Source organism: Cololabis saira, chromosome 19, assembly GCF_033807715.1.
Source record: "Cololabis saira isolate AMF1-May2022 chromosome 19, fColSai1.1, whole genome shotgun sequence".
NCBI classification, from domain to species: Eukaryota; Metazoa; Chordata; class Actinopteri; order Beloniformes; family Belonidae; genus Cololabis; species Cololabis saira.
Window position 1 is genome coordinate 8,833,067 of NC_084605.1, and position 12,837 is coordinate 8,845,903.

The window sequence follows — 12,837 nt, forward strand, 5'->3', positions numbered from 1 at the left end:
TGACTAGTTGCCTATAAGTATTGTAATGGTGCAAAAAGTCAAACTTCAGAGGCATGTTATCATTTATCCTAACCTTTATTGGAATGTACATCCAAGTTTAGTTGCAGGAATCTGAGGACAACGGATGTAAGAACAAAACTGGACAAGAACATCTGAAACAACCACAACCAAATTCACTCTATCCGGATGGAGCAATTTAACTGGATAGTTTTTTTTAAAGGCCGAAATGAAATAGAGTAACGAGGCTGTTTTTAAAATGTAAGGAGTAAAAAGTACAGATAATTGCGTGAAAATGTAAAGAGTAAAAGTAAAAAGTCATCTGAAAAATAATTACTCCGGTGAAGTATAGATAACCAAAATTTCTACTTAAGTTAAGGTAACCAAGTATTTGTACTTTGTTACTTGACACCTCTGGAAATGTTTCACTTTAGCACATTCAGCTGCAAAGCGTCTGTATCTTAACAGGGCCGTTCCTGGGTTTTGGGGTTTTTTGGGGGGCCTGTGCGAGACTTAAGCAGCACTGTTTTGTATGTATTGGAGCTTTTGATGGCTCTTGCTTGGGATCCTGATGAGAAGTGCATTGCAGTAATCGAGCCTGGAGGAGATGAAGGCGTGGACCAATTTTTCAGCATCCTTCAGGGACAGGATGGGGCGGAGTTTGTTTTTGAGGTGGAAGAAGGATGTTTGACAGAGGTGTTTGATTTGGGCCTCATAGTTGAGGTGGGGGTCCATTCTAACACCCAGGTTGGTGATGACGGATGACAGTGGGATATCCTGGCCAGAAAAGGTGATGCATGTGATGGGGGATGACTTAACCTGGTGTGGGGTGCCGATGAGCATGGCTTCTGTTTTGCTGTTTTAGTCAGGTTCATACTCCTTTTAGTCGTGTCAAGTTTCAGTCGACTAAAAGTCTGAGCATTTTAGTCTTATTTTAGTCAAAGATTGTATTTAGCCAAACCTACTTTACAATTCAAACAAGGTTATCTTATTATTATATTATTGTTACCTTATAGACTCAAGAATACATTCATTCCAGATACACAAGACTCTAATTTGAGTTTACAACATATTTATTTTTACTCATTAGCCCAAGACAACAGCTCAATACACTTCCATGTGGTCAGAACTGGTACTGCTACATAGCTTGGTTTTATAACTCATACGTTTTTAGGGGGGAAGTCAGAAGTTTAGGATTTTTATGATCGGAAAAATATTATATTACTGAGGAAACTCTTTCTGTTGGTGTCATAATTTAAACACTTCACAATGAAGTTCCTAAAAGTTTAAATTTATATGGCTACAAATGGAGACGGGTTGTTTTGTTCCTCTTCAGATACCTTATGTTGAGGCTAACCTCGTGGTCTGCTTGTCCCTTGGTGGCCATGAGGGGGTCCCTGGGGGCCCTGTGCATCTGTATCATCTGAATATATCAAGAAATGATTGATTATCATCCAACGGTGCTGACAGTTCATGTGCTTTGATCATCTCTGAACTCGCCTGGATCTATTCCACGAAGATCACCTGGCTGCATTTGTAAACTCCTAGAATCCTGCAGGTGTTTGCTCACACGAGGCTCGTCGACTCTGCTGTTGTAGATCAAAGTGTGGCGACACCTCGGCTCCATCCAGAAACCGCAGAAGTGTTTTCCACAGCCTCAGGGAGAGAGACTGAAACTAGCTGCTGGAGATGTATTTTGACTCCGGTTTTGACTGCGGGCTGATGTTTACTACTGGGTGGCTTCACCGTTTAAAAGCAGTTAATGTCCGTCTGGAACTGGGGAGACCAGTTGATGGAGTCTTGACGGCTTTATTTCTGGATCATGTTCCTACGGGTCTTAAACCTGTACAGCGCAAGCTTGTATCTGTGGATGAGACGCCCAAGTTCTTTCTGGAAGAGTTCCTGAGTCCATGTAGTGATCTCCCAAAGAATTAAATAAAATAAAAACAAGTCTGTTTTTAAAGCAGTGCTGAGGATCATGGGTATCCAGTGGTTCTGCTTTGTTCCCAGCGCACAGAAATTTCTTCAGAAACCCTGAATCTTATGATAATTATGCACTGTAGATAATGAAATCTGCAATATCTTTGCTATTTTACGATGACAACATTAGTCTGAAACTGCTTCATAATAATGTATAGACTCTGTTCTTGTCAGATTGGTGAGCCTCTGGTTACATGGACTTACTTCTCAGAAACTTCTCACCTCTCAGATGATCTTTTTTGAGCCAGTCATGCAACTGACCTGTTAACTATCCTATAACTATCATAATTAGTTGCAGGTGTTCCTCCAGGTGTCTTTTTCGGACCACTTACTTTTCGAGTCTTCTGCCTCCCATTTCTTGTTTGATGCGTGTTTCTGCGATCAAATAATCAAACAAAATGAGCTAATATTTTTCATGCAAGAAAAGGTCAAATGTCTCATTTTCAGCATTTGAAATGGCTTCTCTCTTTTATTGTGTATAAATTGTGGGTTTGTGATATTTGTAAAATCATTGTATTCTGCTTTTCTTTACATTGGACACATTTCCAAGTTATTTTATGAGATAATAACATGACAGTTTTTTTAACTGGACAGGACGTTGAGATGTGATCGTGATGTCTAGTTTGATGTCTTTCATCAGGAGGATCAGGGTAAGATCTCAGCCGTTTGTCTTTGAACACAGACTGAAAACCGAACTGTCCATCATCTGCATCCTGGTTGTGCTCTGCTGCCTCATCGACCAGCAGCCTCCAGTCCTGCAGGGCAGCTATTGATTCCTCCAGTGGGAGGTTTCAGTGATCAATGTGCCTCTTCATGAAATAGTTAACTTTTTTTGTGTAAAATGATGTCCTCTTCAACATCCGATTATCCATTTAACAACATCAATTTATTTTTAAATTGAAAAAAAAAAAAATACATTCAGTTTAATCAAAATCAACAACATTTTTCAAACAACAATTGTACGAGTCTGTCAAAGACAGTCATTTGTATCAAGATGCATTGAAGCAGGAAACAGGACAGCGATCCTCGGGGACCGGGATTGAAGACCCCTGGTGTAAGAACATTGTTGGCCAGGTGAACATCTGCATTACATCTGCATTACCGATGATGGTCATGGTGTCGCTGATGTGCCACTTTTAATATCTACTTGATGCTACCTCATACTTTTAATGACCAGAGCTGATGTTATGCTTGTATGTGTTTTTATTTGTTAAATGTTCCTAATTTCATTTTATTACCACGAGCATGATGGGAAGGATGGATGGATGGATGGATGGGTGGATGGATGGATGGATGGATGGATGGATGGATGGATGGATGGATGGATGGATGGATGGATGCATGAAGGGATGGAGGGATGTATGGAGGGATGAATGGATGAATGGATGCATGCAGGGATGGATGGATGCATGGAGGGATGGATGGATGCATGGAGGGATGGATGGATGCATGGAGGGATGGATGGATGAATAGATGCATGGAGGGATGGATGCATGGAGGGATGAATGGATGCATGGAGAGATGGATGGATGCATGGAGGGATGGATGGATGGATGGATGAATGGATGGATGTATGCATGGAGGGAGGGATGGATGGATGGATGCATGGAGGGATGTATGCATGGAGGGATGAATGGATGGATGAATGTATGCATGGATGGAGGGATGGATGGATGGCTGGATGAATCCATGGAGGGATGAATGAATGCATGGAGGGATGAATGGATGCATGGAGGGATGAATGGATGCATGGATGGATGGAGGGATGAATGGATGCACAGAGGGATGGATGGATGCATAGATAGATGGATAGATACATGCAGGAGGACATGTGTCTCAGCCAAAGCTCCTATTTAGAAACAATCAATTGTTCTGAACCCCAAACGCTCGATGAGGGAGGTTTCTATGACATCATGTGTGACATCATGTGATTATTATGTCACTGTTGGACGGTCCAGGAACGTGATGGATGTTGGTGGAGCGATCTGCTTCCCAGATGTGATGCAGCTCAGTTCTGGTGTTGTAAAAGACCCTCACATGGCCCCTCAAACATCATTCCTGTTTTATTTAGATACAAATTTACTAATTTAATTTAATCTGTAGAAACAGAATAAAAGTCAGCAGATCATCGTTGGTCTGGTGGTTTCAGCCCAACAAGCTCCCAAACATCTGCCTCAGCAGAGTTCTGAACATCTGCTGAAGATCAGTCATCCAGGGGGGATTTGTTCTCCCGGGCTTCATGTCTGTTAAATACATAAAATTAAAAGGTTAAATGTTGTAACTCGGCGCCCCAGCGTGATCCGACTCCGCTCAGGTCTCAGCTTCTCGTTTTGGTTGCCAAACATGTGACTATAACGAGGTGCCGATGGGCTCCACGCCTGAGCGACCAGCTCGGCTCGAGCCGCCGCAGTGGGACTCATCATTTCAGCCCACAGACGTCACCGCGGGACTGATGTTCGCCGCGTTCCCGTCCTCGTGTTCTGAAATCTGTTTGACCCGAGGACTCAACACGCATCCATGTGTGTGTTTACGGTTTATGCAGCTGGAGGAAGCTGAGCCCTTCAGAGTGTCGCCCCCCCAGTCCCGGTTCTGGTCCCGGTCCACCCAGAGGACAGTTTCTGCATCTGCTGGTGGTGTTTGGATGTTCACTTCCACCACAACATCTCAACCAGGTTCAGGTCTGGACCAGGTCTGGACCAGGCCACTCCAGGACCTGGATTTGGGATAATTTCCTGTCACATCACCCAGTTTCAGCCGAGCCAAGTCTGACAGATCGATCGTCTTCATCTGTCAAGACAGAAATCCTCACATTTGTCTCCAGAGGACTTTACGGTCCAAAACCACCATCCCTCCACCACCGTGCTTGACAGTGGGTCTGAGGTGTTGCGATTAAAGGGACAGCTCTATGTTGGTTTAAATCATATCTATCTGACAGGTTCCAGTTTGTTCATGTACATGAGGTTTCTTCAGAACAGTCAAGGGTCTGTTATGGTGTTCCGCAGGGTTCAGTGCTAGGGCCAATCTTGTTCAGTTTATACATGCAGCCGTTGGGAAGTATAATCCAGAATCACGGCATACACTTTCATTTTTATGCTGATGATACACAGCTCTATTTGTCTATGAAGTTGGATGAAACAGAACCGTTATTAAACTTCAGGCATGTCTTAGGGACATCAAGGACCAGAAATTTCTTGCTTCTCAATTCAGATGAAACAGAGGTTATCATTCTTGGTCCAGAGCATTTTAGGAAGGGATTGGATGGTGTTTCGATGGCTTCCAGTGCAACTGTGAGAAACCTTGGTGTTGTTTTCGATCAGGATTTGTCGTTTAAACCATATGTTAATCAGGTTTGTAAAATAGCGTTTTTCCACCTCCGTAATATTGCAAAAATTTGGAAAATCCTCTCGCAGAGTGATGCAGAAAAACTAGTTCATGAGTTTGTATCTTCTAGACTAGATTACTGTAATGTGTTATTAGCAGGATGTCCAAGTAATTTGCTGAATAGGCTCCAGCTGATCCAAAACGCAGCAGCACGAGTATTGACAGGAATCAGCAGGAGAGACCACGTCTCTCCAGTGTTAGTGTCGCTCTATTGGCTACCTGTAAAATTGAATCCAATTAAAAATGTTATTACTTGCATATAAAGACCAAAACGGCTTAGCTCCGCATTATTTGCAAGACCTGATAGTGCCTTATGTTCCTGGCCGAGCTCTCCGTTCTCAGAGTGCAGGTTTACTCGTAGTTCCTAGAGTATCCAAATGTAGATTTGGAGGGCGGGCGTTCTGCTATCAGGCACCATTACTTTGGAACCAACTTCCAATCTGGGTTAAGGAGGCTGACACCACCTCCACCTTTAAAACCAAACTTAAAACCTTTCTGTTTAGTAAAGCCTATAGTTAGTGTTTAGTAAACCTCTAGCTGGTGTTGGTAAATCTCTAGGTAGTGTAAACTCTAGTGTGTTAGAGTCAGTAGTCATAGTTGCAGCTATAGAACAAGACTATAATAGTTAGTCTCAAATATAGCTTCGCGGTAGATATGCTGCTATAGGCTTATGCTGCAGGGGGGCACCGACATGATCCACTGGGCGGTGCCTCTCACCCTTCTTCTCCTCTCCTCTTCCCTTCCTCTCTTCTCCATTTCCATTTCTATTTATTATAAGTATTTCATAGCTATCGTTTTTGTCCATCGATCCTGTAGTCTCTTGTGCTGGCCCCCCTTTTTTCTCTTTTGTGAATGTTTGCAGGCCGGAGCTTCGGGAGCTGCGTGCTGGCCTACGGCCCCGACCATCTAGGTCCACACTAGATGACGTCACTTTCTACTGTCCCTTGTCTAAATGCAGATGTTGTGAATAAACCTGCTGTTACCCACCTGATCAGCTCCCAGTGGTTCATCGATAAAAGAAGACATCACACACAGGTCACACAAATACACCTACTGTGTGTGGTAAATCTAAAAAAAAACGGTGTATTTTAGATTAAGAATACAAGACATCAGAGTCACTTATTTAGCTTTTTATTTTAAAGTCAGAAGTACACTGAGGTAGCCAAGCTGCAACAGAAAAACCAGAATATTTGAAAAAGGTATTTCCATCACAAACAAAATATCCTACGTAAAAAAATAAATAAGAGAATAATAATCAAAAATAAGAACTTATATAAAAGGCAAAATGAAAAAAAGTAGTTCCTACCAGCAGCGAGTCACTTAGACAAAATCTGAATAGTTTAGTTACTTTCCACCGTATTCCTGTTAACGATATTGGCCGGGTTTCCCAGATCAGTTAAGTAGTTCTTAACAGCGAAAGACTTCTTTCAAACCTTCTTAAGGAGCCTGTGAAAGAAAATCGCGTTTCCCAGAGTTGCTCTTAGCTTAAGTATGTCTTTCATTAAGAAGGAAATGAAAGATGCTTCTGACCCAGTCTTTACAACCATCTTAGTGAACAAAGACTCACAGATCCAGCCGCGTCAGGCAAATCAATATCACACCAAGCAATGAGATATTAAAACAATGCACCCCGCACAAATTTTGATCTATTTTATACTTTAGATTTATATTGTTTAGCATTCATTGGTGACAGCAAAGGGGAAAAAAAAGAAAAATAAGGAATAACAAGTGTGTTCCTGTATATGCTTTATGCATTACGCACAAATAAAACGATCATCATGAATATCATTTATTTGATCATTTGGCTGCTATACAGCATGTTCTCGCTGCAAATCAACCGCGTCGCTGTGTGTGAAGCAGAACTGTTTTTATGAACGCATTCGTGTGTCAGCACTTCAATCCCCTGGACGTGCTGTCGGACCGGGCTGTCCAGGCAGCCGTGACACCGATCCTCCAGCGCCATGTCCGAGCGCACCTATATGTGTGATGACAGGGAATTAGTGCATTGAGGAGCAGCGCTGCGTCTCCACCAGTGTTGTGCTAGTTACTGAAAAAGTTACCATTACAGGTTACTTCATTAAAAAGTAACTCAGTAACTCAGCTACTTAGACCAAAAAGTAATGTGTTACTATGAAAAGTAACTTTTTAGTTACTTTAAATAAAAACATTATTTTAAATGCTCCCATTAATGCCCCTCTAGCCTTCATTTCAGCAGGTACTGTATGGATTTGCATTGTGCATCATGTTCCGCATTCCAAACAGTCTCCCCGCTTCTTCACTTCCTGTAGGCTATCAATAACGTTGGTTGCTTAGCAACAAGCTGAGAACGGCCCTTTGATGAATCGTTCATTACAGTCTCAAATATAATCAATGGTGTCGGTTTATATTAAAGAATCTTTTTGCCCAGAAGAAAAAAGAGGGAAGACAACGACCCATAACTATTTTCTTCTCTTGAAAAAACACACCTGCACCGCAGGGTTTATGAGAAAAAGACGCTACAGCGCGAGTCGGGATGCAGCGTCTCAGAAGAGCAGTGGAATACGTGCTGATCTCTGCAATTTGAAACCCTCTATAATTGTAAAAAGAATTTCACTTATCACGGGTTCTTTTTGGAACATAACCCCTGCGAAAAACCAGGGATTGCTGTAATTCCACGTTGCGAAACGTTTCCTCCGGTCTCCGCGTGTGGGGAAAAAAAGCTTAACTGTAGCCAGAAATAACGGAGTAACGCACCGTTTGGTAGCGGTAATTGTGTGACTGAATTTAAAAAGTAATGCGTTAGAGCACAGGTGTCAAACTGAATCTCAGAAGGGCCGGTGTCCTGCATGTTTTAGATGTTTCTCTGCTTTAACACACCTGATTCTAATTAATCATCGTCACCAGCTTGTCATCAAAGTCTCAATAGTTCTGTTGATGACACAGTCACTTGTATCATGGTGCAATGAAGCAGGGAAACATCTAAAACCTGCAGGGACACCGGCCCTCGAGGACTGGAGTCCGACACCCCTGCGTTAGAGTATTAGTTGCCGCAAAACTAATGGCGTTACTGTAACCCGTTACTAAATAACGTTAGTCCCAACACTGGTCTCCCCGCTGTGTCTCCAAACATCCGCAAATACAACGTTGATAACTGCAATAGTGAAAACGGTCAAGCAGCTAAATAAACTTCAGAATATTTTTTTGAGGTAAAGGATTCTGTTTTACTAGTCAGGAGGATACGTGGTCCTATATGCTGAATGATCGTTAAGTTAATTTCTCCTTTCGTCCATCTTTCACATTTAATAAAAACAATACATTCCCTCATTATTATCTTATCAAGACTACTTCTTATTTAGTTGCAGTCTTGTTTTCATCATGAAAAAGGGTCATTGAATTATATTTATCATCTTAATTTTTCATTATAACGCACAGGCAGCAGTGAATTAGTGCGTTAGGTAGCAGTGCTGCGTGTGAAAATGCGCTGATAGTGATCGGTGATCGAGTTGCCTGACATCGATTATTTGGTTTCAGAACTGGACAGCTGCTCCAAAGAGCGTCTGAAAGAGCGAAACTAAAGGACGGTGTTAAGAAGTCATCTGGGAAAGACCCGTATCTTAGGGTTCTCTCTTAGTTCAAACCTTCTTTGAACCTCTCTTAAATCCTTAAGAGAGGTTGGATCTGGGAAACCCGGCCATTAATGATATCAATCACCACAAATGACTGAAGTATCAAGAGTATCGATATTTTAGTTTGAGAATCGATTTCACAGCATATACAGATCTGGTATCGGAACTATCGATATTTCAGTATTGATCCGCTGATCACTGATCGTCAGCAGTCTTCAGGCGAACACCGAACAGAAACCAGCGACTCTGTTGTCGAGGACCTAAAGGCCAGTGATGGGGGGGGGGTTTCTACGACGTGGTCATTTTCCACCATGAAAGACGGGAGGATGGTCTTCCTCTTCAAACAGGGTGAGCAACACACTTTTCTTCCCATGTGCAGATTAATAGTCAATGAAAGTAACATGTAAGATAAGATAAGAGATAAGATAAGATAATCCTTTATTTTCTCCCTCAGTGGGGAAACTTATTTTGTTGGCAGCAGTACACTTAGCACACACATGCAGGGGAGGGGTAAAAAGAGACCAAAAAGTAAAAAATATTTAAAAAAAATATAAAATATGTATAATTACAGAAATATGAGCAGTATATAAAGTAGATTGAAAGAAAAGTGTAAAAAAAAAAAAAAGCAGGTAGGATGTGTGTGAGGTAGACAGATATTGCACATATATTGCACATATATTGCACATATATTGCACATGTTATTATACGTCATATGTGTTGATGTGGTTATAGTCCTGACTGCGCCTGCGTGCCTTTATTAAGCAGCACGTGAAGCTGTTGTTTACTGTTGTTGTTTATGTGGAGACAATGAGCACCACAGGTTGTTGTGAGGATGTATAATGATCATTTACATGTATTATTATTATTATTATTATTATTATTATTATTATTATTATTATTATTATTATTATTATTATTATTATTATTATTATTATTATTATTATTATCATAGATCAATGAAATATTTAAGAGATGTGTGTGTCGGATGGTAACTAGCATGTGAAAGTCCCAGTAAAATGATGCTGGGTGCTAATAGTTCCGACTACATGAAATATTAACATATAAATTGTAACATATGATTTTCTGCACCCCCCAACCCCGTAAGTGCATGTATTATTATCTAAACTGGTCCAACAATAGTGGAAACGCCAGAAACCATTGTCAAACACGAGCAGCTCGGCCACGCAAGACTCCATCAGCCCTCTGGTCCAGATTTGTAAACCCCCCCCCTGCAGACCTCTGGGGCCGGATCAGATGCTGCGTCAGACCTGCGAAGGGGATTTTCACCACGTCTGTCTGTGTTGCTGTTGCTACCCTCATCGCCATGGAGACGAACTCGACAGGACTCAGAAAGTGAGAGGATGTTTGCTCGTTGTGGTTTCTGTAGGTCATACTGTTTGATCTTTGGGCTCAAAACAACAAGGACAAACCTTAGACCCGGGGTCCAGAAGGTTGAAGGGGGTTCCAAGGTACTGAGGGGGGTTTGCGTGGTCCGTTAGGTCCTGCTGGATTCTTGAGAGGTCCCAGCCGTCGTTTGAGGGTCACACAAGGCTGGACGCGTTCCAGGGTTCATTAAACGCTGAGATCATGAGATGATTCACAGGTTTTGGACGTGGACTCTGGTCGGGGCGGCTTGGGTCGGCTCCAGCGGTTCTTGGAGGAATCTGTGGTTGGTGTGGCCTACGGGCCATACGGGTGTCAAAAGTACCTTTGGGCCCGTCCTCGTTGTCCCTCGTGACAAATGTTTCTCACCCGGAGGGTTCCAGATCAACATGGGGGGGGTCCAGACCGACCTGGAAGGATCCAGACCAACCTGGAATGATCAAGACCGACCTGGAAGGGTCCAGATTATCATGGGGGGGTCCGAGGCTGCAGCGTTTCCAAGCGTTTTTAAGTCCCAGTAAATGTTCTGAGGGAAAACACGCCGAATGTTTGACTAAGTTAAAGAAAATTGCTCGACTCCGACTCCAGCGTCTGGATGAAAATGTAAAATTAGGGGAGTGGCCTTGAGACTGGTGGCCGGCACAACCATTGGTCAGCTGTCGTCACCTTGTACCGACCTCCGAGTTGTGAATAAAGATTTCAGGTCTACTAGTCCTGGTTTCAGGTCTACTAGTCCTGGTTTCAGTTTTACTAGTCCTGGTTTCAAGTCTACTAGTCCTGGTTTAAGATCTACTAGTCCTGGTTCCAACTTTACTAGTCGTGGTTTCAGGTCTACTAGTCCTGGTTTCACTTCTACTAGTCCTGGTTTCAGTTCTACTAGTCCTGGTTTCAGGTCTGCTAGTCCTAGTTTCAGTTCTACTAGTCCTGGTTTAAGGTCTGCTAGTCCTGGTTTCAGCTCTACTAGTCCTGGTTTCAGCTCTACTAGTCCTGGTTTCAGTTCTACTAGTCCTGGTTTCACTTCTACTAGTCCTGGTTTCAGGTTTACTAGTCCTGGTTTCAGCTCTACTAGTCCTAGTTTCAGTTCTACTAGTCCTGGTTCCAACTTTACTAGTCCTGGTTTCAGATCTACTAGTCCTGGTTTCAGTTCTACTAGTCCTGGTTCCAACTTTACTAGTCGTGGTTTCAAGTCTACTAGTCCTGGTTTCACTTCTACTAGTCCTGGTTTCACTTCTACTAGTCCTGGTTTCAGTTCTACTAGTCCTGGTTTCAGGTCTGCTAGTCCTAGTTTCAGTTCTACTAGTCCTGGTTTCAGGTCTGCTAGTCCTGGTTTCAGGTCTACTAGTCCTGGTTTCAGGTTTACTAGTCCTGGTTTCAGTTCTACTAGTCCTGGTTTCAGGTCTGCTAGTCCTGGTTTCACTTCTACTAGTCCTGGTTTCAGTTCTACTAGTCCTGGTTTCAGGTCTGCTAGTCCTGGTTTCAGGTCTGCTAGTCCTAGTTTCAGTTCTACTAGTCCTGGTTTCAGGTCTGCTAGTCCTGGTTTCAGGTCTACTAGTCCTGGTTTTAGGTCTACTAGTCCTGGTTTCACTTCTACTAGTCCTGGTTTCACTTCTACTAGTCCTGGTTTCAGTTATACTAGTCCTGGTTTCACTTCTACTAGTCCTGGTTTCAGTTCTACTAGTCCTGGTTTCAGGTCTGCTAGTCCTAGTTTCAGTTCTACTAGTCCTGGTTTCAGGTCTGCTAGTCCTGGTTTCAGGTCTACTAGTCCTGGTTTCAGGTTTACTAGTCCTGGTTTCAGGTCTGCTAGTCCTGGTTTCAGGTCCACTAGTCCTGGTTTCAGGTCTACTAGTCCTGGTTTCAGGTTTACTAGTCCTGGTTTCAGCTCTACTAGTCCTAGTTTCAGCTCTACTAGTCCTGGTTTCAGGTCTACTAGTCCTGGTTTCAGGTTTACTAGTCCTGGTTTCAGTTCTACTAGTCCTGGTTTCAGTTCTACTAGTCCTGGTTTCAGTTCTGCTAGTCCTGGTTTCAGGTCTACTAGTCCTGGTTTCAGGTTTACTAGTCCTGGTTTCAGCTCTACTAGTCCTAGTTTCAGCTCTACTAGTCCAGGTTTCAGGTCTACTAGTCCAGGTTTCACTTCTACTAGTCCTGGTTTCAGGTCTACTAGTCCTGGTTTCAGTTCTACTAGTCCTGGTTTCAGGTCTACTAGTCCTGGTTTCACTTCTACTAGTCCTGGTTTCAGGTCTACTAGTCCTGGTTTCACTTCTACTAGTCCTGGTTTCAGGTCTACTAGTCCAGGTTTCAGGTCTACTAGTCCAGGTTTCAGGTCTACTAGTCCTGGTTTCACTTCTACTAGTCCTGGTTTCAGGTCTACTAGTCCAGGTTTCAGGTCTACTAGTCCTGGTTTCACTTCTACTAGTCCTGGTTTCAGGTCTACTAGTCCAGGTTTCAGGTCTACTAGTCCAGGTTTCAGGTCTACTAGTCCTGGTTTCACTTC